Genomic DNA, 20,286 nt, shown 5'->3' with positions numbered 1-20,286 from the left:
AACAGTAAGAGCAGATGCCTCACTTCCCTGTGGGAGTTCAATTTAAGACCATTCACTTGCCTTGCTTCAGCACCGGGGATTTGCATTAAATTAGTGCCTTGTCAGTGATCTGAATCACTGAGGTATACATCATGTGTTTGTAGCACCAACACAATAAACTTTGAATATTCCATGTAACCCTACTGTCTCCATCGTAGCTATGAAAGTTTAATTCAAAAAAACTGTTCTCAGTAGATGAGAAGCCTGTCTCTAGTCTTTGTTTAGAAACAGCGGCCAGGAGATTATGCGACCAAGCTGTTCTTCTAACTAAGGCTGCAACTTTAAGAAGCTTCTCGGTGACAGATGGTAGAGGAATATAGAACCATCACACTCGCTATATCCCCAATCTGATCTGAAATTTAAATAACTTGACTCAATAAAGGATAATGCATATGCACTTATAAAACGTAAAAAAACCCAGAATAACCTAAATTAACAAGCCCGATTCCAGCACTTAATGTTAGTCTGTGATAGGTCATTGAAGAGTACCAGCTTTGGCAGAGGGTAAAATTTCTCACATAATAACAAGAACAACATGAGCTTGTCACAGGCACTAACATTCTTTTCTAAAACACTGAATCTCTATAGCTGCAGCCAGAAATCATGTCCCCTAAGTCATGTAAGTAGGATCCAGATGACTATTATTTTTTTTTAAAAAAAAGCAGGAGTACACACCTGCAAATTCTGTTCTTGACTAATACATTCAGTTAATTTGGTAACCATGCACTGTGAGGCCTGAATCTGATAACTGTCATTTAAAATCTTTCCAGTGCCACTCTAACACACAATTTAATTCCCACTTTTCTTTCCTCCACTTCTCCTCCTACACAGCATTAGTAAATTATTTTAATTTAATAAAGCCTCAAGAGTGTTGTTATTTACATACATTTTACTGTACCATGGGAGTCAGTAACATTTGAAATAGATTGCTTCTGGAAAACTGATAAAATTTAGACATTAAGACACAGTTCAAGTCAATGTGCAATAATATGATCCCAAGCACTCTGTTAAGAACAGTAATTATAGCATAGGGGAATCATCTCTTAGAACTTGAGCTCCAGGTGCTGATTTGATTTCACTGTAAGAGTACAGTAAATCCTTTATGGTGAAACTGACCTGGCTGATGCTATCCTCTGCAGGGGAAAGGACCATGTGAAGGAGAAGAGACCACGTGGAGAGGAAGAAACAGTATTAATGTGTTGCAGAAGTGTCCCAATGCAGGGAGTTAGGCAGACAAATCAAACAGCACCAGTTAAAGTGGAGGTGGCCAGGACCTTGACAAGGCCAAGAATGTGGAGAGATGAAAGGAGATGAAAAGCAGTACTATGCTCTTGTCATATTTACTGTGATAATTGTTTCTGGAGGAGACAATAAAGGCAGAGATATTTTCTCAAAGATGTTTTTTCAAAATTGCTAATAAAATTCTGAGCACAATAAAATAAGAAGAAACAATCAGTATTTTAAAAAAGTCATCCTTCTTAACGGAAAAGGGGTTAAGATAGATACATCAACAACAAGAAGAGAAAAAGGTGGGTATTTTTTAGTTGTTCATTTCTTTTTTTAATTTTATGTCAGGTATCTGTATTGCATCTGGCAGACCTGGAGTTCATTTCCCCACAGCAGCCCTCACAGTGCTATGCTTTTCATTGGTAGCTAGAAGGGTGTTGATTACACACTGGTGAGCATAGCATCACTGCTGTAACATTCCTTCCTCAGTTGAGGGTAAGATCCTGGGAGACGACCCAAGTAGGCCAGCTGACCCAAACTGACCAAAGGGATATTTCAGACCATATGACGTCAGCTCGGATATAAAAGCTGACGCAAGGAGCAGGAAGGCAGATATTCACAGTCTCCACTGGCTGCCTGCTGAGGAACTGAGTGCTGAAGTCCTGTTTCTTGGGAGTGGCCAACCATCACTGTTGATGGGAAGTAGAGAATAAACCATGTTATCTCTCACTTTGCTTCGCTTTTGCATGCAGAAGCTTCCACTTTGCTTTCACTTTAAATAAAATGCCTTATCCCAACACACGAGTTGTTTTTCCATCTTATTCTCTCCCCTGTCCAGCTGGGAAGGGGAGTGATAGAGTGGTTGGGTGGGCACCTGGCATCCAGTCAAGGTCAAACCACCACAGCTACTTAACTGATTATGACACTTTTCCTTGGATACTGTACCTGATGTTAAACTCAATTTCCTACAGCTGCCTCTAAGCGACATTTCCTCCTGCAGTGAGCACCCTGGTATTTTTTCTTCCTTCCTTAGACTTTTTTTTATTAACTCTGATTCGAGAGTCTAACCCAATTGAGTGTTCAGTTCTTTACCACTTTTAGTCTGAGGCAATGTGTTTCATGTTACTGCAGCTTCAGAAGAAAGTGGCTTTTACAGAGAAGTCTTTTATGTTGAAGGGTGACAGTTGTAAAAAGGAACAAAGCAGGAAAGAGTCTGGAAAATATACTAGGAGTTCAGTAAGAATGTATCAGGAATAAGGGGAGTAGCTACATACCAGGTGAAGCTCTTAAAATAAAGGCCATTTCAATTTTGTCTGGATTGAGAGTCACCTGAAAAATAATCATACATCACTGTTGATAGAAAACAGAATTATATTGGAGAAATCTATGGAGGAAAAAAGAGGCATATTTTTCTTTGCATTTACAATTGTTAGTATTGAGCAAAGTTGCTGTAATGCAGCAACTGCTTAGTGGGAGAGGAGGCAGGATGAGCCCTGACGTGCTCCAGCAGATTATCAGGATGCACTTCACACCATGGGTCTGTCTGCTGGACACTGTGAAGAAATAACTTCCAAACAGAGTAGAAAAGCTTCATTCTGCGTACATAATGAAGTATTTTTTTTTTCTTTTAATAAAGAAGAAAGCCTAAGTCCAAGATATAGTTTTACATAAGTTACCAGATTTGGCACTCCTTCCACTCAGTTCTGGGGAGCTCACCTTAACAGAGGTGGTAGCACTGGGAGCTATGTGGAATTTAAACAACATTCCCTTCTAATCCTCCCCTGAATTAGCCAGCAGAAAAAGCAAGTCAGGGGAGTGGTATTTGTGACAGATGGTGGAGTGATAAAGGCACAAGCTGCAAGTGTCAGATGAACCAGGTAAGCCTTGAGTCTCTCAGTAATTCCTGCAGGCCAGTGCAGACTCCGGCAGTCACACCACAGACTGGAGATGGAATCACAGGGTGCTGGAAAGGTCTGTGGGTGGATTGCATAACATTTCAATTGCAAAATGCATGTGTCTGTCTGAGACTTGTTGATCATTTTTTGTTGAAGTTTTCGGTGTAAGTCTGCTATGGTAAGGCCTCTAAGCACACAGCTTTCAGCCTGCTGTGTGCACACACACGTGAGGAAAAATGAGTTCCCAGCTTAAAAGACCTTGAAGTGATGCATGGCAAAATATGGCTATTTTGTATCCAGACACACCCATTTTTCGTCTTCCAAGTGTTTAATCAGAGTTACCCTGCTAAGCTTCTAAACAGGGACGAAAAAAAGAAATTTTAGAGTTCCTTATGCTCTTTTGTAATTCTCGTTCCCTATTTAGTATCTAAATTCCAGAACTGGCAAGAATGTCATTACATAAAACAATCAGTACCCTTGCTTCAAGCTTTAGAAGGCTATTTTTTTATAGCAGTGTATATAAATGGACTTTTAGCTTTATTAAAAGTCTGCATAAACAAAAGTTGAAATCTTTTAAAAACATCTTTCCAGAAAAATGTTGAATACTGCTGAATTTCATAAACTAAAATTCTTTATCTCTTTAGCAGAGTTTCTGCCAGGAGGAAGAACTGTCACCAACAGTAATATTATGAACCTTTTTGATTTCCAGAAGTCCTGACTTTGCCAAAGAAAAATCTGTGTATACTTCTGAATAAGAGATAATCAGAGGAGTCAAGGAAGAAAAGTATCTTGAATACTACTAAGTGATATGTAGATGCAACTACAGGTAAACTACAAAGACAGATAAAGGGGTAGTTTCTTTGAATTTCTTGCAGGTGGACTGTGGGTGTTCTTTTGTTTTCCAAATTATTTTCTTCTGGCTAAGGCCAGACCATGTTTTTTCATGCAGATTAAGCTATTTGAAAGTGCAAGGTACACAAGCAACAGACATTGTCTCCAACCAAAAGGCAAGATGTAAGACAGCTCATTTGCTTTAAATGAATCTGTGCCAAGTAAACTTGAAGGAAATAGCTTCAGTTATTCTCAGTCATGCAGGTTCAGACAAACTTCTCAACAGAGAAGCAGACATACTGCTTTTCTGGAACTAAAATACAATGAAATTTTAAGTATGCTTTATTTTCTTATTCATAAATTTTAGGCTTGAATGCTCTTGAGTGAGCATACTACTGAATCAAAAGCCATTTAACTTTGTCTCCCTCTAGAGAGACATTAAACTGTGGAAGCAGAACACAGACAGATAAGAGAAAAATACCCTAAAATGTATGAAAGACAAAACCTTCCTATTGATTTCTCCATTTTCACACAGGCCTTCAGGATCAAAATTATCACAAGGTTATTGAAGTGCAACCACTGGAATGATATCAAGAAACTAGAAGTCACACTTAAGTTCTGAAGGAATATTAGAGAATGAATAGAAACCTCTATACAGAAGTGTAGACAGCATGTCTTAACCTTGTTGGATGTTTACATTCAGTAGCAGAACTGTTCAGCTTGATTACATAGGAGCCAGCAACACAGTAAGGATATTTGACTGAAAGGACTTTGGGTTCACTGAGCTATTCTGTTTTTAGGCAGCTGCTTAACATCCTTCCATTCACAGACTTCAAGTTCAGCTGCTCAACCCACTAGAAGAAATTCCAGACTTTAGCAATTACAAACCTAAGAATTTCCCAGTTCATTCCTACATGATTAATGTCTATTTGTTCTTTCAACATTTTCTTTAAAAGCGCATTCGTTCCCCATGATTCAGAGACAAATATTTTTTTTAAATGTTGCCAAACTGTCAGATTTCTAGTGGTCAAAGGCTTTGTTCTGTATAGCTGTAGTCAGTGTAAAGTTCAAAAATATTTATAAATACAGGATGTTGAGTGCAGTGTGTGCTAGGAATAAGCAGGTCCACAACTTCATAGGTGAGAATGGCAAGACAGCTTTATTATGGTGAAATGTAAAAGAACACAACTGAACAAGTCAAAAGCAAGCAAAAAGGGCCCAATATAAAATGGCTTCCACCTTATATAAGTTAGGGTAGGGAAGGTGCTAGAACAAAAGGAGGAGTTAAGGCGGGGTATGTAAATTATAGCCATAAAGGGAGAACACAATCATACATGGATAACTGCTGCAATGCACCAAATACTGATCAATAGGAAAACAGAGTTTAGGGACAAAGGGGGTAGAGGGTAAAACTGGAGTACAATAAACAGGAATTATACAATAAGACAGAGATCACAACATAAACTCAAAACATGTATTTTCCAAGAGTCTACAAAAGTCTGATTTTGTTTAATTGGTGACTCTTTCCTCAAGAGGAGAGTCGAGTCAGTGTGTAATTTTACCTCCGACAGCTGAGATGATGAGTTTTAGGAAGTTGTAATACAGTGGTCAACAAGTATTAGATAAGATAAAACAAAAATTGTTAAAATTATTATCACATGACAATACTTCCAATGTATTAGGAATGTAGAGATCTGACAATGACTAACTTCAGGCATGTAACACTTCTTAGCATAGATACAGTGATAAAAATCAGGTAATTTTTGACATACAAACAACTAAAGACATGATTTACAAAGTCACCAGCTGAGTGCAAATGATGACCAGCGTTTTTATGATATCCTAGGCATGCACAGTAGAAGTCTCTGGATACCTGCTGGATTTGCTGGCATTTTGTGACCCCAGAGAATCTCAATTATATTTTCTTTAAAGCAATCTTCTCTTTAACTTGCATTATTTACAAGTACAGTTATTTTACTTCAAGAAAAAAATTCTTCCTCTTCTACAGCTGCAGTTCTTCCAAACAAACAAATTTCATAGAAACAATACCCCTTTTGAAAAGTAAATTCTACTAATCTACCCACCACCAAAGTCTATGCCTGTCTTTTAAATTAAACACATGTGTTTAGCTTTTTCACAGTGTGATATGGAAAGAGATGGATTTGATGGGTGGACAGTTAGATGGATAAAAAAGTCACATCCAAGGGGTAGTGGTCAATGATTCAGAGTCCCAGTGGTGTCCCTCAGGGTTCTGTATTGGGACCAATATTATTTAATATGTCCACCGATGACACAGACAGTGAGATCGAGTGCATGCTCAGCAAATTTTCAGATGACACCAAGCTGAGTGGCACAGCTGACATGCCTGAAGGACAGGATTTCATCCAGAGGGATCTGGAAAAGCTCAAGAAGTGGACCCATGGGAATCTCATGAGGTTTAACAAAGCCACATTGATTAGAAGGGTGAAACACCTCTCCTAAAAGGACAGGCTAAAGAATTGAGATTGTTCAGCCTGGGGAGAGAAGGCTTCACAGTGACCTAATTGCAGCCTTCCAGTACCCGAAGGGAGCCTACAAGAGGAAAGCCTACAAGATGGAGAGAGACTATTGACAAAAACAACAGGACAAATCTACTGAAAGAGAGTACCTTTAGATTAGATATCTAAAAAATAGGAAAAAATTTGTAACTGTGAGAGTGGTGAGGTGCTGGAACAGGTTGCCCAGAGAATTTTTGGATGCACCATCCCTGGAAGTGTTCAAGGTCAGGTTGGATGGAGCACTGAGCAACCTGGTCTAGTGAAAGGTGTCCCTGTCCATGGCAGGGAGCTTGGAACTAGATGATCTTTAAGGTCCCTTCCAACTCAAACCATTGTATGATTCTATGATATAAAAGGATTAAACAAATATGTTCAATGTGCTAAGAGACAATCACTTGTCAAAAAATACAGGACAAAAAGCTGTTAATATGAAATTTAGTTGTGTATAGGAAAGAAACTAATTGGGGAATGTATATTGCACTTGTATTCTAACCCTTATGGTTCATCTTATCTTCTTCAAAATTTTTCACTAAATGTTTATTAGGCTAGGGTATTGAATGCTCTTATCTGTATATTTAAGCTGGGTATATTTAGGCTGGGTATTAGGAAAGGTTCTTCCTCCCAAGGGTAGTTAGGCACTGGAACAGGCTCCCCAGGGAAGTGATCATAGCACCGAGCCTGTCTGAGCTCAGAAGTGTTTACCTCTGACAATGAACTTAGACACATGGTGTGATCCTTGGGTTTGCCTTGTGTAGGTCCAGAGTCTGCACTTAGATGATCCTAATGGGTCCAATACAACTCAGGATATTCTATGATTCTGTGAAATGTTTATCAGTTATGATGTATAGTATGAAGGGTCTATGTTTTTATCTTTCTCCATAAAAATGCATGGTTTACAAAAGCAGAAAAAAACCCAAATTTTGAAAGGGGAAAACGTACCAGTTCCCTCCTTGGATCTCTTACCTCTAACACCCTTCCCACATCTCCCACAGAGCTGAAGAGTTCTGTTGCACAGGAGGGATTTGCTCTGGTGTCACTGAGGACACGCTACAGAGGTAACAGGATTGCAGAAGTGCAGCTGAGGACAGATTTTGGCTCACAGAATCTTTCTTACTGGTCGTGTAATGTGTGATGGAAAGATCCCAGGCTGACTCTGACAGACTGCATCGGCTTGTCAAAGCTGACAGCTAAGGAAATAAAAACCTTGTTTATTGTAACCTGGGAGCATTTGATAAGGATTGATTGAGACACAATACACACAGACTCCCAGAGTATAATATTTAGAAGCTCTTTCTGTTCAAATAGAACCTGCTTCAAAGAAGCATTTGGGGTTTATAACCTCCCCTATCTCCCATTCATTGGGAATAAACATTTTAATTTGCATGCCCACACCTTAATTTGTACAGCATGTGGAATTAATAGAATCTATTATCAGCTAAATCAGCATGACTCTTCTGTGAATTAAAACATGTCACAGATTTAGAATGCTAAATGAGAGAATGGAGCTCCCTAACCACTAAATCCAGCAATTTTCTGTAAACCAGGAGCACACTGATGACACTGCCACAGAGATTCTAGCTTTGAAGTAAGTTCAAAAAATTAAGAAATAAACAAAAATGCTGGTGGGTGTATTCGTAACGCCTTTTCAGCCCTTCTTCCCACGGAAAACAGTGCTCAGAAGAGAAAAAAAATTAACTCTATAAGGCCCCAAAGTATTCGAATAGAATTATTAAGGAGTGGTTATGGATGGAATTGTCAGCAAATAGAAAATATGTATAATCAACAAAAAATGAGAGGGAACAGAAAAGATGAGATTATTTAAGATTAATAAAATATGCCAAAAATTACAATGATTCCTTTTCACACAGAATTACATTTGAAATAGCACTACTAAGATTCTAGAATGGTTTGGAATGACTGGAAAACAACACAGTTTAAAACCTCATTTGGGAAATTTCCTGCCAGCCTGTCTTATATAACTAATAAGAGGATTATACACTTCAAAGCTGGGATTTATCATCCTATTGTGCTGACCAGGGCCATCAGTTCACTGGTTTGGCTGATAAACTGGAATTAGATGTCAGAAATGGACCTTTTCATAATAGTAGTTATATATCCTGAAGGGTTTATAATTCAAATAAAAAACAACAGCAATTTGCAAAATATGTTAGTGAAACTCAATAGCTAACTGAACTTTAGACTCCACTAAACAGTGGAAACAATTTTGACTAAAATCAGAACAATGCCAAGTAGCTACAAAAAAGAATGATGATATTACCTGTCATCAGAAGAAAGCCATTATTATGATCTGCATTTTCAGCAGTTGAGCTCCAAATGTAAATAATTTGTTGATTAAATAGTGTTCTATCCCTTAGAAAATGCTCTTTCCCACTGCGTGAAAAATGCACCAATCTGTTTTACCCTTACCACTACACATTCACAAGCACAATTATAAAATATTTTATAGATATGTGAGGATATGATATTTATGTAAGATTAAAGAAATTTATTCTCTAAGAAAAGCAAGTGTGATATTTAATAGAGATTACTTATTATTCTTCAACTAATTGTGCCTTCACAGAGGAAGAGACAACCACATACTGTCTGCCATTTAAAAATTGTTTTTCAATTCATGGGTTTGACCACCAGCATTGAACTTAGCCTGCACCAGTGCCCTGACCATTGTACTGCTACATAAGTGTTATTCAGATTAATTCTTTTGCAGTACTAGTCAGCTTCACCTCATTGATGTAGGTACACTCAGCTCTCTGATAATAGCTTATCTACAAGTAGCTTTTCCTGAAGCAGATACTGTCAACCAGCATAACCTGGAACGAGTGTCCCAGTGAAGTTGTAACCGAGAAAGAGCTGCCAGGTAGTCCAAATCTCCAGCTATGGCATAAAGTAAAGTAGCAAAACTACTCAGGCTGATATTGTTATGTGACTCACTTACGTGTAATGGAGTGATAGGACCCTTATCATATCCTGCTATTCCCGGAGCTCTCCATCTCTTTGGCACTCTGCTTCCACAGAAAAGGTGATGAGGCTCCCAGCCAGACAAATATCCTGGTTCATGGCTCAAAAGGTCAGTTGGGAAATATGGCCATACCCTCTTTAGAAAAAAAAGTAATTTTAACCCAATGGAAAGCTGGATCATTAACCCCCTATGTTATAAACTGTCTCATATTTGTTTTAAAAAGTATTATACACTTACGCTTTGAAGTTTGCTTAGATAATGATTCTAACAAACTAAATAGAGTTGGGAGATTTCAGACTCGTCAGCATGATGGTGACAGGTCACCTGCTTCTTTCCTACTCATATTCTTCTATATTGTCCTGGTCAGTCAAATTTGCATGGTGAGTAGACAAGTGCTATCTCATTATTAGACTTAAGGATCAGTCACTTGTGAGGATATGAAATCTTCAAAATTCAACTCACATCCAGGTTAAACTTATGTGTGATGGCTTCTGCTGCTGGAAGATGAAGGTGCATGCATTTTCTCCTTTGCCATTAAGACAAACAAATTATTCATTGTTTTTACCTTGGAACAATAAATACCATGACAACAATGTAAAAACTTACCAAGGCCCAGCTGTAAGCCTAGCAGGCTTTCAACCCAGTGAGCTTCTTAAAATGGCAATTTCCCAGTTTCATAAAGATTTTATCTCCAGTTAGATCATACTCACAACTTTCCCTGAGGCAAAACCTGTTTTTTGTTGGTTGGTTGGTTGTTTTTTTTGTTTGGGGTTTTTTGGGGGTTTTTTAATTTATTTTTTTTTTAGGAGAAAAGCAAGGTTTTGAGTGGGTAGCAAGTGATATGTACTGGACAACTTATGAGTAACTTCAATGCAGACGTAAGTAGGCAGAAGCTCTTCATAGGAAAAGAGATGACTGAGTTCTTATGGTCTAGCTGTCAAACTGCAAATGCCACTGCAAATTAATCATGAAAAGAAGTTTTCCACTATGAAATTATGGGGTTGTGAGTCTCAAACAAAAGGATATTTTTGAATAATTTTCAAGTAGCTTATAATTATTATTACTATATTTACTGCCATGAAATGTCACTGATCATAATAGTGCCAACAAGTTCTAGATTACAGAAGTATGTGAATTGCCTTCAGGAGTTAATAAGTACACAAATATAACAGAAGAGATGCAACCTCCTGGAATTTTTTAAAATTCTGATTGCTGGAGCCAGAGAGAATCACCAGAGAAAGAATAATTTACAACTTGTATGGTTTCTTGCAGTTTTCCCTAACCATCTGCTACTGACCACTAAGGACAAGGATACTAAGCTAAGTAAACTGCTGGTCTGTTCTACTGCTGCACTCTCAGTTAAAAAAAATAAATTAAAACTGCCTATTAGCTTACCTATATTTCACATATGCATATTAATACCGATCAATCATAAAAGGAAAAGTTACTCATTCATAATATAATGTTATTCATACATCCAGTATCATCAGGAATATTCGATCACTTGTATGTTGCCTGAAGCCTAACCAACAACTTCATGCGGAATACCTATAGTCAGTTTTCAAGAGCTCCTCCAGTTTTTTCTGAGAACAAAGAGTAGGTTTGAATTTTTGCAGGTAGATGCTGAGCTCTTCTTCTATGCTCAAAACCTTGTAAGGGTCTGATACTGACCACAGATGGATTTCAGATTTCAGTCATCAGGCAAATCAAGTCCTGTCGCAAGGCACAAAATCCAAATGCATCAGTGATGGTAGTGAGAGAAAGGGTACCATGCTAGAGAAAATAGCTCTGTACAGCAGAGAAGGAAGAGAAGTGACTACAGTCTCTCATGTTCTCTCAGTTCAGGTCCTTGCTAATCAGAGACCACTGCCAGCAAACCACCCTTCAAAATGACAAGGGTACCTGTGCTGCAGGTTCTACTTCCTGTACAACCTCTCTATAAACAAACATCATTATTTTTAGCTTCAATTTGTTGAAGGTCTCTTGCTAAAACCTGGGTAGAATGAGTACCTAGGCTGTAGCACCATGACCTCCTCCACTCCCTTGTTACATACTCCCAACGTATCTGTGAAACACAGTCCCTAAGGACAGCATCTCTCTTACCTGAAATTTGTGCTGAGGCCCAGAGGTCAAAGGAACTAAATTCCCCCTACAACCCTGTGTCTCTTGTTTATTTGTTAGTGCTGCTGAAGATATAAATTAAATTCTTCCACTTGAGGGACCTCACACTTAACACCTGACACGGGCCAGGCCTGCTGAGGATATTGTCTGAACTCTAGCATTGCCTCTGTGCCAGTGTTAGCTTCATGCCTTAAATCAGTCACAGTCTTGCTAATTACCTTCAGGAAACTTATGTGCCAGACACCTTACCATGTAATACCAAATTTCTCATCTTCACATAAAGAGTGAGAAGGAGGAAAGGATCACAAATCATGAACTAAGAGACTTACAACAGTTGATTAAACTATAACATATAAACTTACATTTTTTTTTGTAGCTGTAGAGAGAGTCCTATAAATTATACTTCTGTCAGAAAAGTTATCAAGACAGAATCATGGGTCAGATGAGAATGAAGCATCACACAAATATCTAAGCTTTGGCACAGTGCTCATGGGGAAGCACTAAGCAGAATTCCCAATAACTTCATTTGAAAGAGGGCTAGCTTTAGGCATGGGCAATGCAGGCAACTGTCTATAAAAGCACACTTATGTTGACTGTAGGAAGATCCTTGGAATGAGCAGCTAACCTCTGCTGTCTGAGTATTCAACACCGCTTTGTGCTTGCCTCCACCTTATGCACTCATCCTTTTAATTCAATATTGGGAAGCTTCGCTGTGAAGATGTGGTGAAACTTGTTATACTGAGGGAAGGGGTGGCTTGTAATCCAGACTGTGACCTGGAAAGAACTTGTGCTTAATTCCAGTAGGGAAATAAGGTTCTGCTTGTATTATGAGGGAGTCAAATTGCCCACAGAGAGAATTTCCCCTCATGTTAGGTGTGTCAAATTAAATTCTGAAAAGCCATGACCAGCCGGCCATTGTGTGAGCACATCAGGAAAGAACAAATTTAATTTAATCAAGGTGTCTTCACAGAGCCTACAATTAGGGGTTTGGGTTCACTATTACTCACTTTTTATTCAATTAAGAGATTTTGCCTTCCTTGAAGTCGCACACTTTTTACAAGCAATTACACTTTGTCAGTGAAATGAACTAACATAGATGAATCAAACATGGCTGAGGGAAAAGTTTGTAATGCATTTTTCACGCGTAACAGACTGGTTTCAAAGAACTCACAATCTACAAAGTAATAAAAGAAGTATAGTGCACAATACAGATTCTTTTTTCTTTTGTACTACTTATAAACAGCAATGGATAATTTCAGCTGAAGTTTTGGGCACCACCTATTAGACAAGCTAAAAAGAACATAAAAAAGACCAGCAACGATTAAGAGGCTTGAAGTACAGAACACAAAAAGAAAGATTCAGGTTTCCCTAGTTTAGGGAATACAGTAAAGTTCAAACATGAAGAAAAGTGAAATAAAGAATTCAATTGACCCCTATGCCAACCAAAGGTCAGGCAAAGGAGCAACCCTCTGTTTGAAAAAATAGAAGTCTGGATAACACATTAGGAAAAATTCCCTTCCAGATTTATAGTTTAACACTGAGACTGGTCAACTAGGAAAACAGTAGGATCTTCAGTGACTGATTTCAAGACTTTATAAGATGAACAACCACTGAAGACAATCTAGGTATATTTAATCTTATCTGAAGCCAAAACACATTTCAGTCTGGAGCAAACAGGGATAACACGAAGAATGTACATCCCAGATCACTGTATTTCAAGGCCAGGCAGGACCATTTCAGTTGTCTCTTCTGAATGTCTGTATAAGAAAGGCTGGTAAATTCCAGAAGATGAAGGCTACATTAAACAAGAAAACCTAGATGAATCAGGAAGCAAAAAAGAGAAAAAACTATTATTATAGTTTAGCAAGAAGGTAAGCATTTTAGATTCAGTGATCTCTAACTGAGTTCCCAGGAAAAAATACAGGAAAAGATCATTCAACAAGGTATATTATTTCTTGGTACTTACAAAATGAACAGCTGAGCAACATATGCCAATCCACTTAAGTATTATTTTTTACAGTGGGGAAATAGAGCTTGTGACTTAAGTCAGGAATTTGGTACTATATGACCTGATATTCTTACAAGCAAACTAAAAAGTGTCCTCAAAGATGAGCTACAAAAAATTTGTTTAGAAAGTTTGTGTTATGTTGTGGACTTGAACCTTGACAAATATTTTCATCAAAGACAGAGATGATGAATCAGAAGATATCTTTACTGGTCACCCATTGCAAGAGGATGCCCAGTGAGGTGGTGTAGTCACCATTCCTGGAAATGTTCAAAAAAAAAATCTGTCTGTGTAGCACCTGGGGACACAGCCTAGTGGTGAACACAACACATATAGGTCAAAGGTTAGACTCAGTGATCTTAGAGGTCTTTACAACCTTAAAAATTCTATAATTCTTTGAAAGACTGAAAAAGCTTTGAAAACTACCATTTAAAATATTTTGTAATACCCTGAAAAACTGCAGAAACAGATAGGAAGAGGAAAAGGTTGCAGTTTGGTTATCAAGTAGCAGATATACCATTTCAGCAGAAACAGCCATGACAAATAGAAGATTGAAAGTAAATGCAGAGACAGCAGTTCTGGGGAAAAAAAAAAAAAGGAAGAAAAGAAGAAAAAAAAACCCTAATATTTGAATAAATCAAAGCTAAACCTGAATTAGTGCTGTCATCCTACAACCGAAGTGTATAAACAGGAGTTTTACAGTTATATGCAGGATTAGTTAAAATTCTGATGGAGTCAAGAAAATAAAATGTGTAGGAAAATAGTAGGAAAAAATTATTTTCAGTTATAAGTGATAAGATGTTTGGAAGAAGACATTGCAAAAGTGCGGATGTGTTGGTCTCCAAGTTTAGTGAGGACAAGATTCAAAGAAGAAAAAGTCAGGTATTATATAAACATGGAATATAATTCTTATAAAAGGTCTGGAATTTTCATCAGTAGAAGGTTTTGGAAAAATTTTCCAAAAGGCTCAATGAACTGGGATCAGAATGCTTAAGAACACCAGAGTATTTTGGGCATTTCCAAATCTATTAATTTGATTGAATACAGCATAATATAATTATATCAAGGCCACAAAGAACAGGCCAAAATGACTTGCATTAATCAAGTAAAATCACCAATATTTTGGGTCACATTAAACCTGTTTTTTTCAGGAACATGCTTTTTGAAGACCTATTTGGTATTAAGCTGTGGCTCCTCTGAGCTGCAACTGACTATTGTGGCTCTCCAGAAGCAGTGGCGCTACTATGATTTCCTGAACACAGGTAGTTTCTGACAGTTTTCTTCACTAGCACGATTCCATTCTTTGTTGGGATACAAAAGGCACAGGTAGATAGCTGGTTATGCTGAGTTTCCATCTGCAGCAGCCCCATAAAGAGCTACAGAATAGAGCTGCGAGTTGATATATAGGTGGGTATGACTAAATCTGGAAGTATCTACTTCAGTAACACGATAAAAATATTGTTCTTTTGCAAAAATTGGAAATTGTTTTTGCCTTAGTCTTATCATAGCAAAATTGAGGCTTTGTACAAAATCCAAACTTCCCTGCTTACCAGGATTAAGATGTTGAGATCCATCTCTAACATATTTGTCAATCTGAAGGCTCACATGCAACAATCAACCGACCAACCAACCAAAAAAACACCCGCCACTTTTTTTTTCTTTCTTTTTTTCCTTTCTTTCTTCATTCTTCCACGTGCAGGGAAACTTTGGCAGAGAAACATGCACATTTACCCACTTACCCTTCCCTCCATAACATCATTGCAAAGCAGAACAACTGGAGTATAGGAAAGCACTTGAACATGATATCATAATTTTTCTTGTTTCTTGGGAGCAAAGGGAAGTTTCTTGCTATTCCATCTGTCTGGACAGGAAAAAACCCACCATAGTAAATTAACATTCAGATGAAGTTTATAATGCTGACTTTTTCAATGTCACATAAGGATGGCCAGATGGAGTCTGCAGGAGTTACTTTAAGGACAACTGACCAGAACAGAAAAGACAAGTATTAACATTCATTGTCAAGTATTTTATGTAATGCCCTAGGCCTGAAATCTCCTAGCATTGCAAGTTACCGTTTCACAAGAATATGAAAAGATAAAGCTGTACGCCATCTGAGCTCAATGTATCATTTCACATTCTTATCAAATTCTGCAACATTTCCTATAGTTTCTGCCCTCTAAAGCAAGGTGCAGCACAATCTGAAGCTTGTAATCCTGATATAACGTTCCTGGAATTTCAGATGTGGATGAACACAGGTGAACTCTCAGCTTCTTATCAGTTCACCTTATCTAAGGCCATCTTTGACAGGCTCTGTGTTATACCCAGACAAATTGGCAGTGACTTCTGCATCCATAAAACACTATAATAATGCCAAGCCTTTTCAGGTCTTCATGGTGCAAATGATCCTACTGCCTGGACAAGGCTGTGCCTAAAAAACATAGGGAAAACAATCATGGAGACAGCACAGAAGATCTGCCTCAATTAAAAAAAAAAAATCCACCCCCCTTTCGGACCTTCTCATCTTTTTCCAATCACACACAACCTGCTCCACCCACAGCTTAAGAAATATCTATATTATAAGAGATAATACTGACAGCACCTAGTTCTGCCATCATAATGTTGTTAGTAACTGTACACACTGCTAATCACAGTTCCTGCTACTCAGATTAAAAAAAAATCCTGACAAGGGTGATGACTGCAAGTGTCTCTGGATAAAAATCCCACCAGACATTACCAGACATCCATCTTCACTCTGAAAGGAATGCAGACCTTTGTATTACTCTCTCCCAAAAAATTCTTGACCAACTTCAAGTACCGAGGTATCCTGAAGTAATTGCAGCATTTCAATTTAATAATACAGAAGATATACTGGAGTCCTTCGTACCAGATTTGTCATCTGCCATTGTGACAATTTTTAATGCCAACAAGAAACTCTAAATAGATTTCTGATGTCTGATTCTAAACATGTATGAATTTTTTAACTTAAGTATCCCCATTTCATTACTTTGAAGGTTCTGAGTTTTTATATTATTTTCTCCATTTCAAACTAAGATCAAAACCTTACTCTTTACTCCAAACTGAAAAAGACTTCAACTAAATAAACAGCAAACAAAGTGTAAAGTAAAAAGTTATACTTGGACTGACAAGGCAAAAGAATAAACAGTTCATTTGCAGCACTTTGGTGACTAAACTTCTTTTAGCCAGCCATTTTATTACAGGTAGAAAAATGTAATATTGTACAATAAAAGCATTATGCATGCTGCATAACTTACAGAGTACATTTTCATTGTACTTTTATCCTCATACATTGTCAGACCACAAACTTCCTAACATAAGAGCTCTTTTGAGTAGGAATATGTCCCTCATTACAGACCTAACAGACACATTTATGTCAGTATAAACATGCTTTGCAGTTAACATTTTTTTATAATGCCTCGTTGTAAGTTCAAGTATCCTCAAAGCAAAACAGTGAAGAGATGAAGTTCTCTGCAGACAGTATGGTCCAGCAGCATTTAACTTGTCCCTCCATCTGAGAGATATGAGAGTGAATTTAGTTAATTAGAGCCATTCCTCAGGACATACTCCACAGTTCAGGAAATGGCCACAGCCACCCACCAAAATTATCTCCATCCCAAATCAAAATTTCTATCTGTTACAGATAGAAATTGTGCTCAGAGTAGCCTTAAACATCATAGCTCTGTACCATGATGCCTAGACACAGGGTTGGATTAAGAAGGACCTTTGTCTGAAGGGAACTGGAAATAAACCCTCACAGATCTTTGTTCTTGGTCTAATGTAGGTTCCTGATTTCTGCTTCACTGCATATAATCTTGCAATAACACAACTCATGTAGACCTGCTCACTTTGAGTGATTGGGTTACACCCTGATTTGTTGTAGACAACAAAGGCCAGAGAAGGACCTGCTGTCAGCCTTCACCAGCAAAGCACAGGTCTTTCTTGGACTGGCAGTTCTCCTCCATTACTACTCCACTGTATATAGTTCCTGCCATCCTTTCCAAAGAGAGAAAAGAGAAACCTCAAAGGGCAACGCACTCTGCACCTCCTGCCCCAGCTGTACAAGAGTCTGCACTCCCCATGTCCTCAGCATCCAGCAGCCCTGCAGCAAGGGGAGCTCCACTTGTGGACATGCAAATTTTTTTTTTTTTTTACAAGCTTGAGCTGAATGTTACCCATGAGCAGAAAAGCACATGCAGCTTCTGAGCCTAAGGCTTCAGTGCATCTGTCAGAGCAGAGCTAAAATAAGGTTCAATATTTTGGCTTCCCTGTACTGTACAAGATTATTTGGCACTGTGTTTTCGGAGTTTGTGAGGGCAGGCTTTCAATGTTGCTTTGTTATTATGTGGACTTAAGAGGTCAGCTTAAGGTCTTCTGAGCTTTTAATTTTGGAACATTGTTTTGCTACCCATACACACCCTTCCAAACAAAATGAAAGCAGCACAACAAATATTCAGTGAGAATCACAGCTGCATCTGTGCGTGCCATAGGGAGATGAAAATCTCCTTTCAGCTTGAGTATTCATCATGGAGATGTCTGTAAGCGCCAGATACATTTTCCAGGCATTTAAGACTTGCAAATTATAAAACTTTTTCCTGACTCTTCCATGCAACTATGACTCTATTTAAACTGCTTCCAAAGCTGCTTTTTTTTTAAACCACAGATGCAGGAACTTTCACATATCATATTTATTTGAAATATCTGAGTTCCTGAAGTGCTGCCTTCTTGGACAGACCTTGCTTGTAATGAGTGATGTTTTACACATGTATAATAAATTATTAATTTAATTTGCTGCTTTGAAAATGGGCAGTGTTGGTGTTGTAGAGCATACAATCATCTTCAGAAACCCAATAAATGCCTACCAGGCTAGGTATTGACTTTAAGGGTGGCAGAATATGACCTCACACTTCATTTATATGAGTGAGCCACTAAGCAATTTACCTCTTTGCCAGGCCAAAAACATCAAGGAAAGAAATATCCCACTGAAATTCTTTTCTGTTAAAAATATACCAGCTGCTGGAAGTAGGGATGCTCATGAGCCTAATGAGCTACTAACTTTATTATAGGTTTTGGCTTTTTATTGCACACCAATTTCCACCATTTCAGGAAGACTGTATAGCAAAAGTTAAGATTTTTTGCTCACCATTAGAAAGAACTTACACTTGATTTCAGGCATGCTTGGGACAGATCCAGTTACTGGCTCCTTATTCCATGTTAGTCTGGTTTGCACAGCATCACATCTTTTACCTATCGGTGTACATGTCAAAATATAAAAGAGAAATTAACTTCTATTATGCAGTCACTGAGTTCTAGAGTATTTTGGTTAACTCTAATGGACTTTTGAACATAAAACATATTAAAACCACATGAGTCTATTATGCCAGATTCAAAGGCTGTTGTCTTTTACGATATGTTGGCACAAACCTGGGAATTACACTAGCTACAGTCTTATTACAAAACATTTCCAGAGGCAACATCAATGCCATTTTAGATGACAAATGACTTTTCTTAAAATGCCTCTCATTGAGCCAATGACATATTAATTCTTAAATCTTAAAATCCATTTCTTCCTAAAATGTATCTTTTTTAACACTGTTGTTTTGCCTACAGGAAAGGGATTATTACTGAAATGAACTGGCATGTTAGCTGAATTTCCATTTACTGAAACAACAGTGCCTTACAAGGTCCTGGGGAACTTTCTGACATTGGGAAAAGAACTGGCATTTGCAGGTAGCACTCTCCTCTGGCTACCTGTTTTCTGGAGTCCAGAGTCTGGGAAAAGATGCTATTTTTAATCAATTTGCATGCCTTAATCCAAGAAGGAATGTTCCTTTTTTTTTTTTTTTTGAGTATGCATTAGTTACAATAGTTTTTAGCAAAGAGATTAAGCTAGATAAAAAGCAATTTATTGCCAAGTACACTGAGTATTTGGCACCAGCTACCCTAACCAACAAATTTCGTGTTGAGCTGTTAAATAATCTCTTGTCCTACTTCTCCATATGTGAGCCTAGAAATACCTATCTGAGATTATCCTTTTCAGATGTAATCTTCAGTGACCCAAAATAATGAGAGAGAAACATTGTCTTTTCTGATTCCTGAGGCCTTTATTCTTCCTTGTCCCCAAATAACATCTTCTTCAGTTCATACTTCAGTAACTGCTTTCCACCAGCCTATAGATTCAAATAATCATGGGATCTTCTTAAACCAAGGAAAAAATAAGCTTCACACTGTAGAGGTAGCGCAAAAATTCAGCACTGCACTGTAATTTAAATTCTCTGTGCTATTCTTAGCTTTGAAGTGATTTTCTGAACAGCTCTACAGCCTCTAAAGGAAATGCTTCATTATTTCTTTGATGATTGCCAACTGTCTTTACCACCCTACTGTCTTTACCACTCTGAAGGTAACTACATACAAAAAAACCCCCAAAAAACAAAAGAGAGAAAAAATATATAGAGAAAAAACATGACATCCTTGATCAAAGCAGAAGGGACAATTTGTGTTCCAACTCTAGAATGAACAGAGTATTCAGAAGCACTAAAAATCTGTAGCTAGCTTTATCCCTTTCTTAAAAGCACTTCCCCCTCTAATATTATACATATTATACAAGCTCTAGCAGTATGCTAAAATACAGCCAGAAAA

Source organism: Pipra filicauda, unplaced genomic scaffold, assembly GCF_003945595.2.
Source record: "Pipra filicauda isolate LSUMZ 115617 unplaced genomic scaffold, ASM394559v2 scaffold525_size364725_pilon, whole genome shotgun sequence".
Taxonomy (NCBI): Eukaryota; Metazoa; Chordata; class Aves; order Passeriformes; family Pipridae; genus Pipra; species Pipra filicauda.
The sequence above is the reverse complement of the archived record's forward strand: the minus strand, read 5'-3'. Positions refer to the sequence as shown.